This window comes from Gopherus evgoodei, chromosome 22 (assembly GCF_007399415.2).
Source record: "Gopherus evgoodei ecotype Sinaloan lineage chromosome 22, rGopEvg1_v1.p, whole genome shotgun sequence".
NCBI classification, from domain to species: Eukaryota; Metazoa; Chordata; order Testudines; family Testudinidae; genus Gopherus; species Gopherus evgoodei.
This window is the reverse complement of record NC_044343.1, coordinates 16,681,750-16,706,073: the sequence shown is the minus strand read 5'-3', so window position 1 is coordinate 16,706,073 and position 24,324 is coordinate 16,681,750. Positions and strand designations below refer to the sequence as shown.

The window sequence follows — 24,324 nt, the reverse complement described above, 5'->3', positions numbered from 1 at the left end:
GGCACATGAAATTGCAACCCATTAGCAAGAATTTTCAATGAATCAGTAAACTCGGGGTTGTACCGTATGACTGGAGAATTGCTAACATAGTTCCTATTTTTAAGAAAGGGGAAAAAAAGTGATCTGAGTAACTATAGGCCTGTTAGTTTGACATCTGTAGTATGCAAGGTCTTGGAAAAAATTTTGAAGGAGAAAGTAGTTAAGGACATTGAGGTCAACGGTAATTGGGACAAAATATAGCATGGTTTTACAAAAGGTGGATCGTGCCAAACCAACCTGATCTCCTTCAGAGGGCAACAGATTTTTTAGACAAAGGAAACGCAGTGGATCTAATTTACCTCGATTTCCTTAAGGCATTTGATACGGTTCCACATGGGGAATTATTAGTTAAATTGGAAAAGATGGGGATGAATATGAAAATTGAAAGGTGGATAAGGAACTGGTTGAAGGGGAGACTACAACGGGTCATATTGAAAGGTGAACTGTCAGACTGGAAGGAGGTTACTAGTGGAGTTCCTCAGAGATCGGTTTTGGGACCAATCTTTGTGCCAAGGTCAATAATAAAAAGATTAAATAAAAGAGGGAATGTGCTAATAAAGTTTGCGGATGACACAAAGCTGGGAAGTATTGCCAACACAGAGAAGGACCAGGATATCATACAGGAAATCTGGATGACCTTGTAAACTGGAGTAATAGTAATAGGATGAAATTTAATAGTGAAAAGTGCAAGGTCATGCATTTAGGGATTAACAACAAGAAGTTTGATTATAAATTGGCAGTTGGAAGTAACAGAGGAGAAGAAGGACCTTGGAGTATTGGTTGATCATAGGATGACTGAGCCACCAATGTGATATGGCCGTTAAAAAAGCTAATGAGGTTTTAGGATGCATCAGGCGAGGTATTTCCAGTAAAGATAAGGAGGTGTTAGTACCATTATATAAGGCTCTGGTGATACCTCATCTGGAACACTGTGGGCAGTTCTGGTCTCTCATGTCTAAAAAGGATGAATTCAAACTAGAAAAGGTACAGAGAAGGGCTACTAGGATGATCCGAGGAATGGAAAACCTGTCTTATGAAAGGAGACTCAAAAAGCTTGGCTTGTTCAGCCTAACTGAAAGAAGGCTGAGGGGGGACATGATTGCTCTTTATAAATATATCAGAGGGATAAATATCAGGGAAGGAGAGGAATTATTTAAGCTTAGTACCAATGTGGACACAAGAACAAATGGATGTAAACTGGACACTAGGAAGTTTAGACTTGAAATTAGATGAAGGTTTCTAACCATTAGAGGAGTAAAGTTCTGGAACAGCCTTCCAAGGGGAGTAGTGGGGGCAAAAGACATATCTGGCTTCAAGACTAAGCTTGATATATTTATGGAGGGGATGGTATGATGGGATAGCTTAATTTTGGCAATTAATTGATCTTTGATTATTAGCAGGTAAATATGCCCAGTGGTCTGTGATGGGACGGGATCTGAGTTACTACAGAGAATTCTTTCCTGGGTGCTGGCTGGTGAGTCTTGCCCAAATGCTCAGGGTTTAACTGATCGCCATATTTGGAGTCGGGAAGGAATTTTCCTCCAGGGCAGATTAGCAGAAGCCCTGGAGGTTTTTCGTCTTCCTCTGCAGCATGGGGCACTTGCTGGAGGATTCTCTGCACTTTGAGGTCTTTAAACCACGATTTAAGGACTTCAATAACTCAGACATAGGTTATGGGTTTGTTACAGGAGTGGATGGGTGAGATTCTGTGGCCTGCATTGTGCACACTATCCACACTAGTTTCCCTAGTTCCTAATAAATCTAAACCCCTACACCATTGTCTCATCCTCGCATTGAGACTCTGCAGTTCGGCCTGTCTAACTGGCCCTGTGCATTGAACTGGAAGCATGTCAGAGAATGCTACCATGGAGGTCCTGGATTTCACTCTCTTATCTAGCAGCCTACATTTGGCCTCCATGACCTCTCTCCTTTCCTTTCCTCTGTCATTGATACCTACATATACACGACCACCGGTTCCTCCTCAACACTATATAAGTATATCCAGATGTCTCGAGAGATCCGCAACCCTTCGCACCAGACAGGCAAGTCATCATGTGGTTCTCCTGGTAATTGCAAATCCAGCTGTTTCTAATCATCAAATCCCCCATAACTATTACCTGTCTCTTCCCAACAACTGGAGTTCCCTACCCCGGAGAGGTATCCTCAGTGCGAGAGGATACCACGACATCATCTGGAAGGGAGGTCCCAACTATGGGATCATTTCCCTCTGCTACAGTTGGATGTTCTCCTTCCCTGAGACTTTCATCCTCCTCAACAGCACAGAGGCTGTCAGATTGGGGGTGGGACTGTTCTACTATATATCGGAAGTCTCATCTATGTACCTCTGTCTCCCTTAGCTCCTCCAGTTCAGCCACTCTGGTCCCCAAAGCCTATACCTGGTCTCTGAGGGCCAGGACCTCCTTGCACCAAATGCACACATATGCCACCTGCCCATAGGGCAAATAATCATACATGCTGCATTGGATACAATAAACTGGATAACTCCAACGCTGTTGCTGGACTTCTGCCTGCATTCTCTTTTTACTCCTGCAGCTCGTTCCTTTGTTTTGTTTTTAATCAGGGGCTATTTTTGGCTTTAAGTTTAAAGAATGTTAAATGTATCTAGCCACCCCTTCACACTCTCCCTCTTATTTATGTGCAACAAAACAGGAAGCTCAGAGAGTCAATGGTGACTGTCCATCAGTCTACCCATGAGATTAAACGAGCAACTGAGAGCATTAGTAAAAATCTGGAACATCAATGGTGGGAGTCTTTGTTGGGATGGTGTCTCACAGCAATGAGGATCTTAAATGTGGCCGTACATCCAGTTGTGGTGATCACTGGGAACCAACTGGCTTTATTAGTAAGTATAGGATTGCTGGGTAAGAACCAGTGTCCAGAAGGTATGAGAGACTAGTACACAAAGTCAACTAATGCCATTACTGGTCCTACCCAGAAAGCAAGCCCAAGCTTGGAAAATCTGAGTACTGGACTCCCGTGATGGTGATGGCGGCTTTGGTAAAAGCATCATCTAAGGGAGAAGTGTAACGAGAGACCTGGACTTGACATAACTCACAGCCACCTTGTATGCACAGCCATTCTATAGGGTAAGGAGAATTCAGCTTGATGTAGGCAGATAGATAGAAAAGTATCAGCTGCAGCATTACTAACAGGGACAGATATATATTCACAAAGTCATGAAAATGGGAAGAGAATGGACAAGCTAACCTTGACTTTCTGCAGCTTCATCCTGATAATAAAAAGTATGAGGTTTTGCTGTTGCAAGTGTATCCTGCTAATGAAGCATAAAGATGAGCAGACCTTGAGAAGACCTTTAATAACTTTGAAAAATACAAAAGTTAATGAGTAGGTGGTCTTAGGTTTGTGAACCTCTGTATAGTGAAAATGATTGGTTAGGGCATGGGTTGCAACTTTTCAGAAGTGGTGTGCCGAGTCTTCATTTATTCACTCTAATTTAAGGTTTCGCGTGCCAGTAATACATTTTAACCTTTTTAGAAGGTCTCTTTAGTCTATCATTTATAACTAAACTATTGTTGTATGTAAAGTAAATAAGGGTTCAAAATGTTTAAGAAGCTTCATTTAAAATTAAATTAAAATGCAGAGCCCCCCAGATCGGTGACCAGGACCCGGGCAGTGTGAGTGCCACTGAAAATCAGCTAATGTGCTGCCTTCGGCACCCATACCACAGGTTGCCTACCCCTGGATTAATGTTTTTTTGCATAGTTACATTTTAAGTAAAATAATTTGTTAATGCATGGATAAGAAATCCTCATTTTAACTATATAATGTGGGTCAAAAACAAGCTCATTGGAACTTAACTACAGAATACAGCTCAAGACCAAAACTGCTAGGATTGTGTTTGTAGAAGCTGGAGTCCTAATGAGATCAGATCATGACTGGCCAGTGGGAGAAATTCGTCTGCTTTATTGGGAGTGATGAGCATTAGATGCTTGGCGTGTGTATTCTATTGATTGTACATGCTTAAGAATATTTACTGTGTGATAAAAGCTTCTTCATGGGACATGGTCCCGTTAATTCGCAGAAGGCCATCGGGCCCTGGGAAGGGGTATGGGAGCCCCAAATTGTGTGGGTGACACTTAAATTCCACTGTCTACATGAAGAGTGGTTCTTAGAGGAAAAAAAAAAAAAAGAGACAAAGAGAGAGAAAAGGCCATTTAAATGGCCAGGTCGCTTATGGTCAGACAAGGCAATCATAAGAGTGAGTGGTGCCTTTTAACCTCTGACTCTGAGTCACACTTTCTAAAACCAATACATCGGCAACTGTTGGTGACTGATTTAAGATTTGCAAGAAGGGGAGGACAAAGGGAAGTTGACAGAGAAAAGCACAGAGTTTTTCAACTTTCTTTTTCAAGATGAGAAATGTTACTTTCATACATTTAATTTATACAATGTGTAATATAATTTACATACATGCACTCTAAAACTTGATAGAACAAATGACATTTTAAAACAAAATAAAAAAGCATCTAACACCTTTCTATAACCTGTGATATTCAAAAATCACTTCATTTGATAGATTCCCCACACAAAAACTTACAACTTACATTTAAAGTTGTTCAAGTGCATTTCCTATCAATTCAGTGACTAAAAATCAAGGAATCGCCAGTTAAGGCAACATCAAGCTCAGCTCATAGGCCTCAGCACCTCACATATCAGCACCCCCACATAAGCACACTTCCAAAAATAAACTCCTTACAATGCAACACCTCATTCCTCGCAGTCTTGCTCACCCACACAACCTTAACTCTGACCTTAGCAACATTAAGATATTAACACAGATACATTTTTGAAGTGTAATGTTAATACTATTGAAACATGAGTTCAGTGTTCCGGTTGTGTGCGCACTAGTGGATTCTGAGGAACTAGATGCACGTACTGTGGGTGGCTGTATGTATGCATATAAATCTAAAATGAAGAGGACCCTCGCCCCGCTCTTTCTCCAATACTTCTATTTTTGTCTCTGCCCTCTGCAGCCCTCTCTAAAAATGAAGGTTACTTACATGTAACCAGAGTTCTTCAAGATGGATTCTGCATATTCCACATTCTTAGGTAAAGCTTGGATGGTGGAACCTTCTGGTCGCAGTACCTGTTAGCACACTCAGGCATCCTTTCTACCCATTCCCATAGCATTCAAACATGCTCTGAGGGCCATGGCTATAAAAAGGAGCATGGTGTTGGCCACTACCTCAGTTCCTTCCACCACTAATGCAGAGTCTAGACTGTGATGTTATCTGATTGATACATGATCATATAGATAACTGCTGCTACCGCTGTTATATAAGTGCAACAAAACTCATACAAAATGTGTCAAGTAAGGTGTCAGTAGAAAAGCTATGATTAGCTGAATATGATTATGCTATTTGTATACATGTATCATTTTTGTATCTGAAGGTATGAGTATTGGCTGTATACCTGTATTTCTAAAGTGTTTCTGGATAGCACCCACAACATATTTAGCCTGCACATCTTGAAGGGACTACTCAAGTTAAATGGCTCATCAAGTAACAATTCACAACGGGTCATGGGGGACACCTATCTACACTTAATGGACTTTCCTGTGAATGTTCCATCTGGAGCATAAGTAATAGCTTCTGCTGTGACTAAGCACAATCATGCATGGACATGTGACTTGCCCACGTGACTCCAAACACCATCCTGTTCCCTCTCATTTTCCACAGTGAGAACAATGGGATTCCCTTTACTTGGCAGAAGCTATAAAAGGCCCTGGAAACATCTCCATTTGGCCTCTTTCCTGCTCAAACCTCTGGACTATGGATTTATACTAATGAGAGCATTCTAACCAAGGGACTGAGGACCTTCCAATGATTTGGAAGCAACCACAGACATAAGCCAGCAGTTTATTCCATCACTGCTACAAGCCTGAGCTAAGAACCTTGCAATTGTTGTATGTATTTGATTCCCTTCCCCAATTTTAACTCTCGCCTTTCTTTCTTTTTTATAAATAAACCTTTAGAATTTAGACACTAAAGGACTGGCAACAGCATGATTATTGGATAAGATGAGTTCTATATTGACCTGGGTATGTGGCTGGTCCTTTGGGATCAGAAGAACCCTTTTGTTTGATGAAATTGGTTTTAAATAACCACTCATCATTAAGTCTAGTGTTTTTGGTGGTGATACAAAGACTGGAATACCTAAGGAGACTGCTTTTCTGAATTCCTGTTAGTCAGTGCAGTGAAACAGAAGTTTACTTTTGTGGCTGGTTTAGTACATTTTATGGGAGAATAATCACCAGTTTTTGGCATGTTTGTGCCCTACTTCTCAGCAGTTGTCCTGAATTCCGTATTCTCAGTTGTGACCCATGGAGGTACTGTTACATAGTGTGACAGACTCAGGCCAGAAGGATAAGAGGGTAGTGGAAGGCAGGTATGCCAGCCTCAGAATGAGCAAGTCCCTCTTCCCTGGATAGCCAAACGAGGGCTACTCCAGGCCAATCAAGACATCTGAGGCCAATTTAACCAGTTAAGGTCATTAGGCTAATGCTGGCACCTGACCTCAATTAACTGAGAGAGCCAGTTAAGGCTGATAGGCTAATGGAGACAGCTGGGACCAATTAAGGTCCCACTTATACTGCTTTAAAAGCTCTCCTTTCCAGTCCTCTCAAGAGGAGCCCAGGTGAAAGGAGCTGGAGGAGAGGAAGCATCACTGAGCCCTGAGGTAAGGGTGAAGCTTGGGAAAGGGGAGCACAGGGAAGTGGCCCAGAGAATCAAAGCAGTGTCAGTGGAGGAGGGAAGCCACTAATAGCTGCTATCATTAGGGTCCCTGGGCTGGAACTGGAAGCCGCTAATAACGGCTATCATTAGGGTCCCTGGGCTGGAACTTGGCCCGGGTTCTCCCCTTCCTCCCTGCATGATCTACAGCGATCCCTTTGAGAGGGAAAACAGACTTTGGTCCAGGCAGGAGACCAAATGGTGCCTATGGAGCTCTAAGGAGCAACAGAGACTGTGGGTATTCCACCTCCCATACCGGCCTGTGATGAAAACAGCTCAATAAGCTGTAACCTTTGCTGCCATACTGTGATAGGGAGGTCATACTGAGGGTCTTAGTGAGCTTCTGAGGCCATTGAATCCGCCAGGAAGCACGGGACCCACCAATACAGACTTGGAGCTTTGTCACAACAGACAAATTACTTAATTAGGATTCCAGAAAAGTGGGCATAGAGTATAGAATCATAGAATATTAGGGTTGGAAGAGACCTCAGGTCATCTAGTCCAATTCCCTGCTCAAAGTAAGACCAACACCAACTAAATCATCCCATCCAGAGCTTTGTCAAGCCAGGCCTTAAAAACTTTTAAGGATGGAGATTCCACTACCTCCCTAGGTAACCCATTCCACTGCTTCACCATTTCACTATTTCACCTCGTAGTGAAATAATGTTTCCTAATATCCAACCTAACCTCCCCCACTGCAACTTGAGACCATTGCTCCTTGTTCTGTCATCTGCCACCACTGAGAACCACCGAGCTCCGTCCTCACTGAAAACCCCCTTCAGGCAGTTGAAAGCTTCTATCAAATCCCCTCTCACTCTTCTCTTCTACAGACTAAATAACCCCAGTTGCCTAAGCCTCTCCTTGTAAGTCATGTACCCTGGCCTCCTGATAATTTTTGCTGGACTCCCTCCAATTTGCCCACATCCTCTCTCTTGTGGGGGGAACAAAACTAGATACAATACTCCAAGTGTGGCCTCATCAGTGCTGAATAGAGGGGAATAATCACTTTCCTTGATCAGCTGGCAATGCTCCTACTAATACAGCCCAATATGCTGTTGGCCTTCTTGGCAACAAGAGCACACTGCTGACTCCTATCCAGCTTCTCGTCCACTATAATCCCCAGGTCCTTTTCTGAAGAACTGCCGCTTAGCCAGTCGGTCCTCAGCCTGTAGGGGTGCATGGGATTCTTCCTTCCTTAGTGCAGGACTCTGCACTTGTCCTTGTTGAGCCTCATCAGATTTCTTTTGGCCCAATCCTCTAATTTGTCCAGGTCACTCTGGACCCTATCCCTACCCTCCAGAATATTTACCTCCCCTCCTCAGTTTAGTGTCATCTGCGAACTTGCTGAAGGTGCAACTCATCCCATCATCCAGATTGTTAATAAAGATGTTGAACAAAACCAGCCCAGGACAGACCCCGAGGGCACTTCACTTGATACAGGCAGCCAACTAGACATCGAGCTGTTGATCGCTACCCGTTGAGCCCAACAATCTATCCAGCTTTCTATCCACGTTATAGTCCATTCATCCAATCTATACTACTTTAACTTGCTAGCAAGAATACTGTGGGAGACCGCATCAAAAGCTTTGCTAAAGTCAAGATATATCACATCCACTGCTTTCCCCATACCCACAGAGCCAATTATCTCATCATAGAAGGCAGTAAGGTTGGTCAGGCATGACTTGTCATTGGTGAATCAGTGCTGACTGTTCCTGATCACCTTCTTTTCTCCCAAGTGCTTCAAAATGGATTCCTTGAGGACTTGCTCCATGATTCTGCCTGGGACTGAAGTGAGGCTGTAATTCCCTGGTTCTCATTCTTCCCTTTTTAAAATATGGGCACTATATTTGCCTTTTTCCAATCGTCTGAGACCTTCCCTGATTGCCACGAATTTTCAAAGATAATGGCTTTGCAATCACATCAGCCAACTCCCTCAGCACCCTCGGATGCATTAGATCTGGACCCATGGACTTGTGTATGTCCAGCTTTTCTAAATAGTCCTTCATCTGTGCTTTCACCACTGATGACTCAGACTCCAGGACTGGAAGGGACCTCGAGAGGTCATCGAGTCCAGTCCCCTGCCCTCATGGCAGGACCAAATATTGTCTAGACCATTCCTAATAGACATTTATCTAACCTACTCTTAAATATCTCCAGAGATGGAGATTCCACAACTTCCCTAGGCAATCTATTCCAGGGCTGCTCACTAATCTGCTCACCTCCTCCCCATACTGTGCTGCCCAGTGCAGCAGTCTGGGAGCTGACCTTGTCGGTGACCACCTTCTTGTTGCTAACATACAGAACAAGGAGTAATGGACTCAAGTTGCAGTGGGGGAGGTTTAGGTTGGCTATTAGGAAAAACTTTTCCTAATAACAGTGGTGAAGCACTGGAATGGGTTACCTTGGGAAGTGGTGGAATCCCCTTCCTTAGAGGTTTTTGAGGTCAGGCTTTATAAAGCCCTGTTTGGGATGATTTAGTTGGGAATTGGTCCTGCTTTGAGCAGGGGATTGGATTAGAAAACCTCCTGAGGTCCCTTCCAACCCTGACAGTCTATGATTCATACCTGTAGAGACTCTGTGTATTCATACACAGAGTCCATATTGACACCATCAGCTCAGGATTAAACAAAGACTGTGAATGGCTAGCCAACTACAAAAGCAGTTTCTCCTCCCTTGGTGTTTACACCTCAACTACTGGAAGAGGGCTTCATTCTCTCTGATTGAACTTACGTCATTAGACTGATTCTTGTCTGCATATTCATACCTGCCTCTGGAAATTTCCATTACATGCGTTTGACAAAGTACATATTCATCCACGAAAGCTTATCCTCCAATACATCTGTTACAGGACTCTGTTGCTTTTTACAGATCCAAACTAACATGGCTACCCCTCCGATAGTAGAGTCAATATTGAAGAATTCTGGTTATGTGCATATTCCCACTCTTGGGATAGCTTGGCAAGCAGTATTCAAGAATGGAGGGAGGGAAAAGAAGTCGAAATTAAACAAGGATTAAAGTATCGCTCTGCCATCAGATCTGACTGCAATTTTAACCCTGTTAAGTGTGAAATGAACCTCAAGTGTCAGCTTTAAATATTTCAACTGCCCTTGCAGAGTGAATTCTAGGCCTGGTTTACACTTAAAAATGAAACTGACCTAGCTACATTGCTCATGGCTATGAAAAATTTCACGTGGAGTGCCGTAGCTAGGTCAACTTCATCTCCAGTGTAGCTACAACTAGATCAAAAGAAGAATTAGCTACCACCTCTCAGAGGTGGATTAACTACATTGATGGAAAAAGCCCATCTGTCAATGTAGGAAGCATAGCCATAGCACCACAGCAGTACCACTGTAGCACTTGTAGTACAGACATAGCCTAAAACCAGGAGGAGGAAAGTGACAAAATCTTATAACTCTCCTCTACACACTGTGAGCTATCTAGCCTCAGGCTAGAACTGGGCAGAAACAACCTGGCCCTTACCATGCTCAGCATAGGAAATAATTTAGGAGAACCCCTAAAGTCTTTAGTTCTGTCCAGGTAATACAATACAACTCTTTTTGCATTTAAAACATGCAGTGTGGGCTCACCGTTATGAGCATGGGATCCAGGAAAGAACACTGGTAAATTAATATAATTAATATTAAATATAATTAACTTGAAAATCTTAAATTACTTCATGAAGAAATCGAGGTGAAGTCTTCATGAAAAACCACACGAGGATCAGCCATCAAAGCATATATTTCACTAATCCTTCTAGCAGATGTGACTGCTATTATAAAAACTGTCTTTACGGACAGGCGAAATAAAGAACACCTTGAGAGAGGTTCAAACTAAGGGGACATAATATTAAAACAACTTAAGTTTAAATACCATAGAAAAACTGGGTTTTGCACTGGCAGATCCAAACCCAATGAACCCTTCAACTGAGTTGTGTGAGAAAACAGATTTATCATCAATATGCATATGAAAAGCTGTTACCGCTGATCAATTTTAAGCAAGGAGGTAGCTACACCAATAATTCTCAGGTTTAACAAAATATATTGTATAGTATATTCTATAATATACTGATTAGGAGCTGAGACCGAATCAATGCTTTTATCAGACATCCATAAAACAAACTTCTTTCATTTCAAGGTCATAACATTTTCTATTAGATGGTTTCCTAGAATTAAAGACACATTGCACCTCAACAGAACAAGACTTTTCTAAATCAGTTAAAGTACCGCAGACCAAGCCATTAGCAATGACTGGAAGCTGGATGAAGGACTCTCCCATCCCTTCTGGACAATAGGTCCACTGTCACCAGTAACATCTTATAATTCCCTTTGGACAGGAGAAGTAAGTCGATATACATTTTTGTCTTGGACATACTGGAGCAATTTTGAACAATTTTGGTTGAGTCCTGTTTTATCTTCTTTACTACCTTTAACATTAGTGGGAAGGGGGAAAACTCAGACAGTACAACTATGGCCCACTATGCACCTGTCACTGACTGTGACCCCACTCTTAAATAAGGACACTTGGTATCGAACCTGGTGGCAAAAAGACAAATGTCTAGAAGCCACAAAGGCTGAAAGTGTCGTTAGCCACCAAATCTTTTACTCACCACTCGTGCATCTGCGTGGAATCCCTGCTCAGCAAACCTGCAACCTCACTACAAGCTCCCACTACATGTAAGGCAACTGAGTATCATATACCAATCACACAGTTTTACTGCCTCCTTGCAAAGAGGAGAAAAAACAAGCTCCTCTCTGTCTGTTCACTTAATACATGGATGACAGATTGTCCATAGCAACTTGGACTACTGAGTTCTACATTTGTGGGAGGTACAACTTGAGTCCTAGAAAGATAGCTCTCAGACCTAACATGTAAAAGGGATTCCTGGCGACTCCTAAGGCCTCAAATCAGTAAACTGTTTAGATGTGCCCCCCTAACCTAGTTTCATCAGACACTTCCAAAACATTACAGTAGGAGGAGCGGGGATGAATAAAAGTACTTTGAGAATATTCTCTGGCCTCGGTCAACCTGTTAAGAGACATTTAAAAAAATTTCAGAACAGTGATTATCTTGAACATGCTATCCACACTCTGGTTAAAGTTTCCTGATACCGAGCGTAGAAGTGACCTCTTTCTGCATATGCATCACATAATATGTTGCTGAGGTCAAAAGACATAGTAAAGTCAAGTAAATCACTTTTTAAGAGGGCTCCAGAAGTAGGCCCTGAATACTGAAGCACAACTTCATGAACCCTCTCTGGAATCAAGGATTGCACCAATGCAGATGATACTCTGTGATGGAGACAGAAGAGACTTCTTTTTGTTTATCAGAAGGCCAAGAGTCTTGAACAGGCAGTAAGCGAACTGAATATTTCTCAATTCCTCTTTGAATGAAGGTTTTAGGAGCCAATCATTTAATTACAGACAGATGAGCATGCACACACATCTCCTCCTCAGATACTCTGCTACCACAGATATGCATTTTCATAAAATCTCTGGGCACAGTGAAGGAGCTGAATGGCAGGATTCTGTACTGAAAGTGGTCTCAACTGAGGGGGAAATGAAGATATTTTCATTGAGAAGGTCTTACAGAGATATTTAAGTACGCACTTTCAAGATAGCAGTGAACTAATCTAAAGAAGAAAGGGAGGAGATAATTTATGCAAGAATTAGCATTCTAAATTGAAACTCTTGATATATCTCTGTTTAGATTCCTGACATCTAAAAATCACAGACCCTGTCCTTTAGGATTGGAAAACAGATGTAAAAACCTATGCTCCTGGAATTTATTGGAAACTCTTCTATTGCTCCTGCTTGTAATACAGTTTGTATTTCTGTCCCTAGTACCCTCTCATAAAAAGCGTTCCTGAAAAGAGAGGGGAGGTTGTATGGAAGAAGGGATTTGAATTGGGTAGTATAAACTTCCTTTACTGTGTCCAAAGGTATGGAAAACTCTCACATCACAGAAATGAGATAGACTGTCTCCAAAAATATGGGTAGAACTCTTTAAGACAGGCTCACAGGTTTCAAGCTTCATGTCAAACCTGTAGTCTGACCAATATGCAATGAAGATGTAACTGAAGAACTCTTTGGCCTCATCTGAGATGTCATAGGATCTATTCCCGTGTTACTGATGTCGCTACTACGAGGACTGCTGTCTTTGGGCATAATACGAAGAAGGTGGTGGATAACACTGCATACAGCATAGGAACGTAAAAGCAAGGAAATGTAGCAGATCCAAAGATCTAGAGGTAGACCATGTCTCTTTCCTTTTCTAAAACTTTATCAGTTTTAGCCCTGAAGAGATCACTTAAATAAATAAATAAATCCTCTATGATGAACATCTTAAACATGCACGTCTACAGAAAGCTATCAATCTGGAAGCAGTGTCTGAAACACCAAAAGGTAGGTAGGTATGTATGTGTGTGTTTTGCAACATTATGACCTTTTATAACTGCATTAATTTTTGTTAATGTTCTGGAAGATTTTTGATGGAAAGTGAAAAGTCTCTCAAAGATTAAATCAATATCTGGAAATCACTGTTTGATAATTGGCCACTCTCATATTTAAAGAAGCTGAAGAAAAAGTTGGATTCCGTAGAAAGAAATTTTTTCCCTTCACTTTCTTACAGAGGGGAGTGTACGTGACCTGATTTAGATCTCTAGACTGCTGCTGCCACAACAAGTGAATTAGGTGGACGGTGAACATGAAAGCAAGAAAACCCTTCATATGGAATCTGGTATAATTTCTTAGCCTTCTTTGAAACTGGATGACATGAGGATGGATTTGATCATTCTGCTATAGCTCGTTGCCAAAGTCCTCCTAGTATTGGCAGAGACAAATCACTCCTTGTAGTGAAAAATAAGTCAGCGGCTTCCAAAGATACTGATGGCTGTTTTAAAACTCTGTCACCACTCTGTCCACTAGTTCATGGAACTGAATAACATTCTCAGAGGGAGATAATGCCAAAGCAACACCCAAATTCTCATCCAGGGAAGAATTACCCTCCAATTCAAGCTCCTGTTGTTGAAATTCAAAAATATATATCCTGTACCTAGGCAGGAAAGTGTTCAGGATCAGACTGTATCAGATCCATATATTTAGGTTTCCTGTCATCCAAAATTATAGAATCCTAGGATTAGAAGGGACTGCCATGGTCATCTAGTCTAACCCCCTGCGAAGTGACAGTATTTGTTGTGTCTAAACCATCCAAGTTAGATGGCTATCCAGCCTCCTTTTGAAAGCCTCCAGTGAAGGAGCTTCAATGACCTCCCTAGGCAGTCTGTTCCATTGTCCTATGGTTCCTACATTTAAGCAGTTTTTCCTGAGATTTAATCTAAATCTGCTATGCTGTAGTCTGAAACCATTGCCTCTTGTCTTGCCCTCTGTGCCAAGAGAGAACAACTTTTGTCCATCTTTTTTATGGCAGTGTTTCAGGTATTTGAAGACTATTGTGGTCAGTTGTTCACTGCGTGTGTTTTCTCTCTGCGAGCTGCACTGGCTCTGGCCAGCTGGCTTGTAAAGTAGGCTCCAATCCAACTGCCCAATAAGACCACAGACTCAGTTCTGTAATGAAGGCACTCAGCCAGGCTTATTGTCAACGAAGCACAGTTCTAATGTCCTGGCTCAATGGTTACAGGTACACTAACACAGGTATGCTTGTTGCAATGGACTCAGATCAGTGAATGGCAAGACTTTCCATTCACCCCTTGGCTGGACAAAGACACACACTCTGTGACCCCTCTTTTATACACAATATAAGTAAGTTACGTATTGCCCCTCTGAAGTGGTTAGTTACCACCCTTTACCTTGTACATGTTGGTTTGAACAAAACATCTCTATCCATCACACTGTCATCCTGACCTTATCTTTAGGAGGGGTCAGTATGTCCCTGTTATTTTTGGGGAGCGTTTATACCGTACTTGGTATCGGGATGTTCTGGTACTACTCTCTGGGTCTGATTAATTTAATTCAGGCCTCCTACTTAGTCTCTTATACCAGGCCTCCACGTCTCAGGCTTTCACTTTCTGCTACAACTGCTATCCTGTTCACTCAATCTCCGCTTTTCCAAACTAAACATACCCTGTTCTTTCAGCATTTGCTCTTATGGCTGCATTCCACCCCTTTGATCATCTTTGTCGCTCACCTCTGGATCCTCTCCAGTTTCTCTACATCCTTTCTATACATTGATGCCCAAAACTGGACACAGTACTCCACCTGAGGCCTAAGCAGCGCGAAGTAGAGCGGTACAATCACCTTGCATGGCTTTCATGATATCCCTCTGTTAATGCAACCTAAAATTGTATTTGCCCCCCCCCCCTTTTTTTTTTTTTGGCAACAGCACACTGTTGACTCATGTTGGGGTTGTGATCCACCACAACTCCCAGATCCTTCTCAGCAGTCCTGCTGCCAAGCCAGTTATCCCCCATTTTGTATGAATGTATTTGTTTTTTCTTCCCTAAGTGTAACAGCTTACATTGTTTTTGCTGAATTTCACTGTGTTGTCTATAGTCCACTTCTCTGATCTATCAAGGTGCCTCTAAATTTAGGTCTATCTTCCAAAGGGTTGGCAACCTCCCCCTAACATTGTCTCATCTGCAAATTTCATCAATATGCTCTCTATTCCTACATTCAGGTAATTAACACCACCAAACCCAGAACAGACCCCTGTGGAACCCCACTTGAGACCTCCCTCCCAACATCACTTCATTAATAGTTACCGATTGTTTGCAGTTATTTAACCAATTATATATTTGTGTAATAGTAATTTTGTTGAGCCTGCATTTTTCCAGCTTACTTATCAGAATGTCATGTGGGACTGTGTCAAAAGCCTTGCTGAACTCCAGGTATAATATGTCCACTGCACTGCCCCTATCCACCTCCTTACTCCTCATTTCTGGCCCCACCCCAGAGCCCTCACTCCCTCTCATACCCTAGCCCCAATTCTGTGAGCATTCATGGCCCGCCATATAATTTCCATATCCAGATGTGGCCCTCAGGCCAAAAAGTTGGCCCACCCCTGCTCTAATAGCTTCCCAGGTATCAAAGTCAGGCTGACGGGCTTATAATTCCCCAGCTCCTCTTTTTTCCCCTTTTAAAAGTAAATGCGTAATGATGAAAAGGGGAAGGGAGCTAAAAATCAATTGCATTAAAAAGGCAGGAGAAAAAGCACAGGGCAGTCTGCAAAATATCCTTGACACCTGTATACAAATGCAAGGAGTATGGGGAACAAGTAGGATTAACTGGAACTCATGGTATATGAAAATATGACTTAATTAGCATTATGCAGACTTGGTGGGACAACTCCCATGATTGGAGAGAGATAATTTCTTCTGACAGGATGGGTGTGGGGAAAAAAGGAGGAGGTGTTGCACTGTATGTCAAGAATATGTCCACTTGCTCTGAGGTCCAAGAGGAAGTGTGCAACAGACCTACTCAGAGGATGAGAATAAAAAAGGAAATGAACAGCAGCGATGTTATGGTAGGGGGTCTATTATAATGAGGAAGAAGACAGAGATGAGTCATTCTACAAGCAGGTAACAAGATTAGCTAACACACATGAGCTAGCATTAAGGGGATATTTTAACTTCCCTGATATCTGTGGGAAGACTATTATAACAAAACATATGTCCTGCAAATTCTTAGCACGGGCAGGGAACAATTTTTGGATCTGGTTTTGACCAACAGGGATGAATTGGTCATGAACGTGAAGGTGGTCAAGAATTTAGGAGGAAGTGATCATGATCTGATAGAAATCAAGATCCTATGGAAAGGAGGACAAGAGAACCACAAAACAAGGACACTGGTCTTCAGAAAGATGGATTTCAACCAGCTCAGAGAAATACTAGGCAAGGTCCCATGAAAAACATAGTTAGGAAGAAAAGATGTAATACTGGAGGCTCAATGACAGTGTCCTTCAAGCACAGTAAGAATAGGAGGGAGTTGGCCAGTATGGCCAAGGCATCCATGATGGCATGTGCCAATCCTGCCAATTGCCTCAATCTGGCATAATCTCTGCTTGATACACAGGCTCTTAGAGTACTCATTAGAAAAAGAAAACCATGGCTCAAGGGAAGAAGTTGAACTTCTGAAAACATTTCCAGATCCTTTTCACAGTACAAATCCAATCCCAGATCCAACAATGAAACAATAGGGAATATAACTAGAGGTCTACTAAAATCACAGAGAAACAAAACACCACAATTTTTGCAGGTTGGTCACGGCATAAATAGCAATTTCACAGATGTGTAACAGTCTGCAGAAGAGAAGAATTTGGTGGGGGGGAAGAGGGATTTGATAGCTGATTTCAACAACCTGAAAGGGGGTTCCAAAGAGGATGGATCTAGACTGTTCTCAGTGGTAGCAGATGACAGAACAAGGAGTAATGGTCTCAAGTTGCAGTGGGGGAGGTTTAGGTTGGATATTAGGAAAAACTTTTTCACTAGGAGGGTGAAGCAGCACTGAAATGGGTTACCTTGGGAGGTGGTGGAATTTCCATCCTTAGAGGTTTTTAAAGCCCAGCATGACAAAGCCCTGGCTGGGATGATTTAGTTGAGGTTGGTCCTGTTTGCATGCTACTTGGTGCCTTGGGATCCTTATAGAGGGTTTAAGTATCTCTAAGCTGGATTGGAGGACTTTGCCATCAAAAGCTCAGCTGACTTCGAACAGGAGATTGATGCCAAGGGCGAAGCTTTTACCACCGTTGTCTTCTTGGATCTGTAAGTACTCTGAGTCCATTTGGGTCTCCTATCTTTTCCTTCAGATCTCTTCAAAGATTCCAATCCCAGAGGCTTGGCAGACAAGGTCTTTTTGTAGTAGGAGGGCCTGAAGTCTATTTTGCCTCTCCTTATGGGTCCAATGACTGAACATGCTACAAATAGCACAATGTGAAGGAGAATGTCTGTTCCTATGGCATTTAAGGCACCTGACGTGTGTCTGACCCCAGGAAAACTGACGTAATACACATCTTTGAAAACTTTAAATCTTCAGCTTCGTAGTCAATGCCACTACTGTGCTCTCTGGAAATATTTTAAAACTTCTCTAAAACTTACTTTGAAATCCTAACACTAAAACAATGAGCTATAACCATTAACTAGCTGAACAAGGCATAGAAAGGCACTTTGTTTAAAGCTATGGATCCAAGCGATGCAGAGATGACACATTCAGGCCTTGAGTGGGCCTGACTGTTATAAAAAGGCAGTCAGCAGTGAACCAGCTGAGTGGCGAACAGCGGAGGCTAACAGATGGAGTTCGCCTGGGGAGAGCCCACTGAGGCTTTCATCTCGTGGGCTTCTGTGAGTTGTTGCAACAGCTGAGGAAGCTCTTGGAAGAAATTATGGAAGGTGAGCGTTCAGCTGTTGTAACCTGCACAGGTTGTGCCATTTTTATCTTTCTTCCACAGGACAGAAGCGACTTTGACTGTACAAAGTGCAAGCTGGTCTCCATATTGGAAGAGAAGGTTCGAGGTCTGGAGAAACAAGTATCGACCCCGTGTTGCATATGAGAAAATGAAGATTTCCTGGACAGACGTCAGGATATGCTTCTATGAGCACGACGTTCTAAAGAATCGGTGCAAGCTGCGCAGAGGGGACTGAGGGATGGTGAAGAAATCTGGCAGCATGTGATCTCCAGAAGAAGAAAGAGGAGCATCCATGTACCAGCAATGCAGATACAGGGGAGCAACCTTTTTTATGTTCTCTCCACAGGTACTAATGCGGAGAGTGGACTAGATGATACATCTGAGGGAAGGGAGCAGGAAACTCCACCGATTGGAAGGCATGAGATGCATTGTCCTAGGGATGAGGGTTCTACGACCACCATTCCCAAGAGAAGGAGGAGAGTGCTGGTGGTTGGGGACTCCCTCCTCAGGGGGACGGAGTCATCTATCTGCCACCCAGGAGCTAGGATTCACGATGTGACGGAGAGACTGCTGAGACTCATCAAGTCCTCGGATCGCTATCCCTTCCTGCTTCTCCGCATGGGCACGAATGATGCTACCAAGAGTGACCTTGAGCGGATCACTGCAGACTACGTGGCTCTGGGAAGAAGGATAAAGGAGTTTGAGGCGCAAATGGTGTTGTTGTCCATCCTCCCTGTGCAGGGAAAAGGCCTGGGTAGAGATTGTCGAATTGTGGAAGTCAACGAATGGCTATGCAGGTTGTGTCGGAGAGAAGGCTTTGGATTCTTTGAGTATGGGATGGTGTTCCAAGAAGGAGGAGTGCTAGGCAGAGACAGGCTCCGCCTAACGAAGAGAGGGACGAACATCTTCACAAGCAGGCTGGCTAACCTAGTGAGGAGGGCTTTAAACTAGGTTCACTTGGGGAAGGAGATCAAAGCCCTGAGGTAAGTGGGGAAATGGGATACCGGGAGGAAGCACAAGCAGGAGAGTGCAAGAGGGGAGGCCTCCTGTTTCAGACTGAGAAAGCAGGACAATCAGCGAGTTATCTTAAGTGCCTATACACAAATGCAAGAAGCCTGGGATACAAGCAGGGGGAACTGAAAGTCCTGGCACAGTCAAGGAACTATGATGTTATTGAAATAACAGAGACTTGGTGGGATAACTCATATGACTGGAGTACTGTCATGGATGGATATAAACTGTTCAGGAAGGACAGGCATGGAAGAAAAGGTAGGGGAGTTGCACTGTATGTAATAGAGCAGTATGACTGCTCAGAGCTCTGGTATAAAACTGCAGAAAAACCTGAGAGTCTCTGGATTAAGTTTAGAAGTGTGAGCAACAAGGGTGATGTCGTGGTGGGAGTCAGCAACAGACAACCAGACCAGGGGGATGAGGTGAACAAGACTTTCTTTTGGCAACTAGCAGAAGTTACTAGATCACAGGCCCTGGTTCTCATGGGAGACTTTAATCACCCTGATATCTGCTGGGAGGACAATACAGCGGTGCACAAACAATCCAGGAAGTTTTTGGAAAGTGTAGGAGACAATTTCCTGGTGCAAGTATTCGAGGAACCAACTAGGGGCAGAGCTCTTCTAGACCTGCTCTCACAAACTGGGAAGAATTAGTAGGGTAAGCAAAAGTGGATGGGAACCTGGAAGATAGTGACTATGAGATGGTCGAGTTCAGGATCCTGACACAAGAAAGAAGAGCAGCAGAATACAAACCCTGGACATCAGAAAAGCAGACTTTGACTCCCTCAGGGAGCTCATGGGCAGGATCTCCTGGGAAAATAACATGAGGGGGAAAGGAGTTCAGGAGAGCTGGCTGTATTTTAAAGAATCCTTATTGAGGTTACAGGGAAAAAAATCCTGATGTGTAGAAAGAATAGTAAATATGGCAGGCAACCAGCTTGGCTTAACAGTGAAATCCTTGCTGGTATAAACGCAAAAAAGCTACTTACAAGAAGTGGAAGACTGGACAAATGACCAGGGAGGAATATAAAAATATTGCTCAGGCATGCAGGAGTAAAATCAGGAAGGCCAAATCATACTTGGAGTTGCAGCTAGCAAGAGATGTTAAGAGTAACAAGAAGGGTTTCTTCAGGTATGTTGGCAATAAGAAGAAAGTCAAGGATAGTGTAGGTCCCTTACTGAATGAGGGAGGCAATCTAGTGACAGAGGATGTGGAAAAAGCGAATGTACTCAATTATTTTTTTTGCCTCTGTTTTCACAAACAAGGTCAGCTCCCAGACCGCTGCACTGGGCAGCACAGTATGGGGAAAAGGTGACTAGCCCTCTGTGGAGAAAGAAGTTGCTGGGGACTATTTAGAAAAACTGGACGAGCACAAGTCCATGGGGCCGGATGCGCTGCATCCGAGGGTGCTAAAGGAGTTGGCGGATGTGACTGCAGAGCCATTGGCCATTATCTTTGAAAACTCCTGGAGATTGGGGGAGGTCCTGGATGACTGGAAAAAGGCTAATGTAGTGCCCATCTTTAAAAAAGGGAAGGAGGAGGATCCGGGGAACTACAGGCCAGTCAGCCTCACCTCAGTCCCTGGAAAAATTATGGAGCAGGTCCTCAAGGAATCAATTCTGAAGCACTTAGAGGAGAGGAAAGTGATCAGGAACAGTCAGCATGGATTCATCAAGGGAAAGTCATGCCTGACTAACCTAATTGCCTTCTATGAAAAGATAACTGGGTCTGTAGATGAGGGGAAAGCAGTGCATGTGTTATTCCTTGACTTTAGCAAAGGTTTTGATACAGTCTCCCACAGTATTCTTACCAGCAAGTTAAAGTAGTATGGGCTGGATGAATGGACTATAAGGTGGATAGAAAACTGGCTAGATCGTCGGGCTCAACGGGTAGTGATCAATGCCTCCATGTCTAGTTGGCAGCCTGTTTCAAGCGGAGTGCCCTAAGGGTCAGTCCTGGGACCGGTTTTGTTTAATATCGTCATTAATGATCTGGAGGATGGCATGGACTGCACTCTCAGCAAGTTTGCAGATGACACTAAACTGGGAGGAGTGGTAGATACGCCAGAGGGTAGGGATAGGATACAGAGGGACTTAGACAAATTAGAGGGTTGGGCCGAAAGAAAACTGATGAGGTTCAACAAGGACAAATGCAGAGTCCTGCATTTAGGACGGAAGAATCCCAGGCACTGCTACAGACTAGGGACCAAATGGCTAGAAAGCAGTTCTGTAGAAAAGGACCTAGGGGTTACAGTGGATGAGAAGCTGGATATGAGTCAATAGTATGCCCTTGTTGCCAAGAAGGCTAATGGCATTTTGGGCTGTATAAGTAGGGGCATTGCCAGCAGATCGAGGGACATGATCATTCCCCACTATTCGACATTGGTGAGGCCTCATCTGGAGTACTGTGTCCAGTTTTGGGCCCCACACTACAAGGATGTGGAAAAATTGGAAAGAGTCCAGTGGAGGGCAACAAAAATGATTAGGGGGCTGGAGCACATAACTTATGAGGAGAGGCTGAGGGAACTGGGATTGTTTAGTTTGCAGAAGAGAAGAATGAGGGGGGATTTGACAGCTGCCTTCAACTACCTGAAAGGGGGTTCCAAAGAGGATGGATCTAGACTGTTCTCAGTGGTCCCTGATGACAGAACAAGGAGTAATGGTCTCAAGTTGCAGTGGGGGAGGTTTAAGTTGGATATTAGGAAAATCTTTTTCACTAGGAGGGTGGTGAAGCACTGGAATGGGTTACCTAGGGAGGTGGTGGAATCTCCTTCCTTAGAGGTTTTTAATGTCAGGCTTGACCTGGCTGGGATGATTTAGTTGGGAATTGGTTTTGCTTTGAGCAGGGGGTTGGACTAGATGACCTCCAGAGGTCCCTTCCAACCTTGATATTCTATGATTCACCTGGAAGGAACAGAGGAGGCAGCTGGCACTATGCCACCTTTTAGAGCCATGCCCTGGGAACATGTTGGAACATTGAAGGGAGAGGAAGGAGGAACACATGAGCACACTAAGAGGTGCTGCTACCAGAAGATTCCACCATCCAACCTGTACCCATGGTCACATCCTAAGAGTGGGAATGTGCAGAGGACACAAAAAACAAGAGTCTGAGCACTCACATCTGCACCTGTAGTCCCCAGACTTCCCTCCTCCTCTGAATTCTTCCATGATTTCTATTCATATGCCTCCTCACTCCTGCCGTGACCCTCATGCCCCCTCATCATCTGCATGTCTCCTCCATAAACAACTTTTTTTGGTTACTATGGTTTAACTGCAGTAGATCTGTTGTCCTCTGGGTCCTGTATCCATTGTCAAGTCCCTTCCCCTGACCCCTTCCCCTCTCTCCATCCCCTACTTTTCCCCCATCCCTGTTGTTCCACAGTATTCTTCCCAGCAAGTTAAAAAAGTATGGATTGGATGACTGGACTATATGGTGGATAGAAAGCTGGCTAGATCGTCGGCTCAAAGGATAGTAATCCACAGCTGGCAGCCAGTATTAAGCTGAGTGCCCCAGGGGTCTGTCCAACCCCCATCTTGTTGAACAAGATGTTGTTCAACATCTTCATTAACGATCTTGGATGACGGGATGGATTGCACCCTCAGCAAGTTCACAGATGACTCTAAGATGGGGGGGAAGGTAGATATGCTGGAGGGTAGGAATAGGATCCAGAATGACCTAGACAAATTGGAGGACTGGACCAAAAAAAATCTGATGAGGTTCAACAAGGACAAGTGCAGAGTCCTGCACTTAGGATGGAAGAATTCCATGCACTGCTACAGGCTGGGGACAACCTGGCTAAGTGGCAGTTCTACAGAAAAGCACCTGGGGATTACAGTGGATGAGAAGCTGGATATGAGTCAACACTGTGCCCTTGTTTCCAAGACGGCTAATGGCATATTGGGCTCCATTAGTAGGAGTATTGCCAGCAGTTCAAGAGAAGTGATTATTCAGCACTGGGGTGAGGCCACTTCTGGGGTATTGCATCCAGTTTTGGGTCCCCCACTACAGAAAGGATGTGGACAAATTGGAGAGAGTCCAATGGAGGGCAACAAAAGTAATTAGAGGGCTGGGGCACATGACTTACGAGGAGAGGTTGAGGGAACTGGACTTATTTAGTCTGCAGAAGAGAAGAGTGAGGGGGGATCTGATAGCAGCCTTTAACTACCTGAAGCGGGGTTCCACAGAGGATTGAGCTCAGCTGTTCTCAATGGTGGCAGATCATAGAAAAAGGAGCAATGGTCTCAAGTTGCAGTGGGGGAGGTCGAGGTTGGATATAAGGAAAACACGCTCACTTGGAGGATGGTGAAGCACTCGAATGGGTTCTCTAGGGAGATGGTGGATTCTCCATCCTCAAAAACTTCTAAGGCCTAGCTTGACAAAGCCTTGGCTAGGATGATTTAGTTGGGGTTGGTCCTGCTTTGAGCATGGGGTTGGACTAGATGACCTCCTGAGTCTCTTCCAATCTTAATCTTCTATGACTCTGAGCAACATTCTACATTCAAACATTTAATAAATGTGTTTAAGCATTTAAACTATAAGCATCTATAAAAACACTTTAAATGTGTATGGGACAGGAAACTGGAGTGGAGGGAAAAGCTGAGGCATTGGTTTAGGTAGTAGGGCTGATGAAGGAAGCTGTACAGTAAAGAATCTTATTTCTCAGGCTCTCTAGTTGTGTCCCTAACAAATCCATAGCCAGGCTTTTATTCAAGCTCTCTCTGTGCCCTTTTCCCTCTTCCCCAGCTTCCCACTATCCTGATAAATTTGGCCAGCAGAAGATGCAGTCAGATTGACCTTGTAAGGTCCACTGGACTCAGGATCCTCTGGTGAGCTGCACGACAGTTGCCACAGGCAGCAGTGCCTCTTTGATAGAGAAGCTTCACTTCTCATGTGACATTTACATTAAAGCTTCCTACCCCTCTTGCTCCCTGACTTGCACACAGGGCAAAGAAAGGGAGACATCCGCAGGCAAAGCAGTACGAGAAGTATACTGTCCAACTCTGAGAAGGTGGCCCTCTCCCTATCAGGCTGGCAAATCTATAGTTCATACAGGAGACCCAGCCGAGTAAACCTCACTAAATCAAGTCACATTTAGGCTTCTGTCAGCAAACTTTATCAAATCAGTGGGACGCAGCTGGTGGTGTGT

General features: G+C 43.6%; 1 protein-coding gene across 5 annotated transcripts in view; it reads right to left on the bottom strand.

Annotated features, from left to right (window-relative positions):
* The window catches only part of RANBP3 (RAN binding protein 3), a 237,190-nt gene that overhangs the window by 76,783 nt on the left and 136,083 nt on the right, over positions 1-24,324 (bottom strand). The gene's annotated exons all lie outside the window — the stretch shown is intronic.